Source organism: Jaculus jaculus, chromosome 5 (assembly GCF_020740685.1).
Source record: "Jaculus jaculus isolate mJacJac1 chromosome 5, mJacJac1.mat.Y.cur, whole genome shotgun sequence".
NCBI classification, from domain to species: Eukaryota; Metazoa; Chordata; class Mammalia; order Rodentia; family Dipodidae; genus Jaculus; species Jaculus jaculus.
Window position 1 is genome coordinate 82,913,305 of NC_059106.1, and position 3,183 is coordinate 82,916,487.

Sequence of the window (3,183 nt, forward strand, 5' to 3'; positions counted from 1 at the left end):
TCTGGTCTTTTGGCTTTGTAGGCAAACGCCTTAACCACTAAGCCATTTCTCCAGTCCTAACTGCTTCCTCTTTATGTCAAAATTCCTTCATTGTAGAAAAGCATGTGTCCATGTTAACCATTTAGCTGTGCTCACAATAGTGACATAAATAGTGAGAACTTGTAGAAGAGCGAGTGAGCTCAGGAAAAGCAATAAAGCCAGTGACATGAACTAAAAGGATAGACTTTTTCAAGAAATTATCCAGCTTCAGTATTAAGAGTCTGGGTGGTGGCAATGTGGATTGCTGTGGTGTGGTGTGATGGCGGGCATTCATTCCTGGCTGCTCACAGTCCCAGGAAGACTTGAGTGTGTTCCAAGTGATCTTTTTAGGATGTCAGATGAGTTCCACCCAGTCCCCCAGTCACCACGGACAACTCCGGAACATCCCTGGTCATTGAGCCATCGCTCTGTCTCCCAGGACTTTCAGAAAGGCCCCCTTCACATCCTTGTTCCAGAGGCTGTAGATGATGGGGTTGAGGAAGGCAGAGACGACGTTGTAGAACAGAGTCAGCTTCGTGTCTCGCTCTGGGTCTTACCAAGAGCCAGGCCTCATGTATGTGATCATGGCTGGCCCATAGAACATGGTGACCACAGTGATGTGGGAGCACATGTGGAGAAGGACTTGAGCCTTCCCTGGGATGAGCAGATTCTTAAGATGGAGATGAAGATGTGGGTATAGGAGGCCAGGATGAGGGCGAGTGGGACCAAAAGCAGGATGAAACCCAGGATGAAGTCCAGGCGGTCATTGAAGGTGGTATCTGCACAGGCCAACTTCAGGACAGCAGGGACCTCACAGAAGAAGTGGCTTATCTGATAGGGACCACAGTAAGGCAGACGCATGGTGAAGACAGTGTAGAACAGAGCCCCCGTGATGCTGATGATCCAACAGACAGTGAGCATCTTGATACAAGTGAGGCAGCTCATGAGCAGGGAATAGTGAAGGGGACAGCAGATGGCAACGTATCTGTCATAGGCCATAATGGCATAGAGAACACACTCAGCAATGCCCAGGACCAGGAAGATGAACATCTGGGCTACATACAAGCACCCCAGGAGATGGTCCTTCTCAGACACACCATATTAACCAACATCTGGGGCACAGTGGTGGTAACATAGCTCATGTCCACCAGAGAGAGAATACTGAGAAAGAAGTGCATGGGGGTGTGGAGGCGGGGGTCTAGGTAGATTAGGGTGATGATGAGACCATTGCCCAGGAGGGTGATGAGGTAGATCAGGAGAAAGAAGATGAATAGAGACACTCTAATCTGCAACTCACTGGAGAAGCCAAGGAGGATGAACTTGGACACCGAGCTATGGTTTTCCTTGCCAAGGCCCTGCATGGTGATCTGCCTGTTAAGGAGAAACAAGGGCTTTCCTCATCTGTCCTTGGCCTTGGGTCAGGGAGGACAGGGTTGATAGCGGCAGAATCATCCAGAGAAGAGCATGCATGGTAGGTTCTGTGGAGTAGGTCAAACCTCTGTTGAGTTGGATGCATGGAGGAAGGAACTGAGGGCAGCTGTAACACTGAGCAAGGAGCTGGAAGATGTGACTGCTCACAAGCTTATGCTGGAAGCCATCTTCACCGGCCCTATTTCTTTTTTCCCCTCAATTTTTATTAACATTTTCCATGATCATAAAAAATATCCCATGGTAATACCCTCCCTACCCCAACCTTCCCCTTTGAAATTCCATTCTCCATCATATCCCCTCCCCATCTCAGTCAGTCTCTCTTTTATTTTGATGTCATGATCTTTTCCTCCTCTTATTATGGTCTTGTGTAGGTAGTGTCAGGCACTGTGAGGTCTTGGATATCCAGGCCATTTTATGTCTGGAGGGAGCACATTGTAAGGAGTCCTATCCTTCCTTTGGCTCTTACATTCTTTCCACCACCTCTTCCACATTAGACCCTGAGCCTTAGAAGGTGTGATCGAGATGTTACTCAGTACTCCAGTCATTTCTTTCCAGCATTATGATACCTTCTGAGTCGTCCCAAGGTCACTGCCATCTGAAAAGAGAAGATTCTCTACCCAAAGTGAGAGTAGCATTAATATAAGGGTATGAATATTAAGAGAAGTGCTTACTGGGAAGTTTGATAAGCATACTATATACATTTTTCCAGACAGCAGCAGATGTTATATCCCTAGGGCTCTTGACTACCCCTGCTTTAAATTTTCAGTATCAGGGATGTATTTCCTCCCATGGAGCAGGCCTTCAGTCCAATTGGAGGGCAGTTGGTTTCCACCATGACAGATGCACCACTATTGTACCTGTTGGCTCATTTGGCCTGGCTGGCCAATTATAAGGCTTGCAGTGTCCACTGTTGAGTATCTTCACTGGTGGTATCTCTTTCTCCCATTGAACTGCATGCAGAATGGCTTCTTCCAGCTTTCTGTCAGCTGGTCTATATGGAGGAAGTCATCAACTCAGTTCTGGCAGGATTTCTCAGTGGCCTTGCAGCCCAAATATGTGGAGTCTTCAGCAATAGGGTCTTACCATCTATTTCTGGTGGGAAACCAAGGGCCTTGGCAATGGCCTATAATGTTTTGGAGGCATCAGGGAACTCCCTGGCCAACAACTCACCAAAGGTATCCCATCCCTGGCACTGAAAATTTTCTAACAACGATCTATGGCTCCTGAGTGTTCCATTGTCCAAAAAATGGAGGATTCCATATGATTTGTTTGTATCCTCTTAGATTTTTATTGGCCTTCCCTCCACCTTTCCTTTACTCAATCTCTTCCCCTGACCTCACTTTGGGCATTTTCACCACCATTAATCTATTCTTCTACTTACATATATACAATACCAACCTAATAAGTACCCTCCTCCCTTCCTTTCTCTTCTCTTTTATATCTCCTTTTTAACTTAATGACCTCTGTTACTGAGTTTTTTCCTTCTCACACAGAAGCCCAATCATCTGTAACTAGGATCCACATATGAGAGAGAACATGTGGCGCTTGGCTTTCTGGGCCTGGGTTACCTCACTTAGTATAATCCTTTCCAGATCCATCCATTTTCCTGCAAATTTCATAACTTCATTTTCTTTACTGCTGAGTAGAACTCCATTGTGTAAATGTGCCATATCTTCATTATCCACTCATCAATTGAGGGACATCTAGGCTGGTTCCATTTCCCAGCTATTATGA

General features: G+C 46.2%; 1 pseudogene; it reads right to left on the reverse strand.

Moving 5' to 3' along the window:
* Positions 1–430: 430 nt before the first annotated feature.
* Positions 431–1,379, reverse strand: LOC123460586 (annotated as a pseudogene).
* Positions 1,380–3,183: the final 1,804 nt, after the last annotated feature.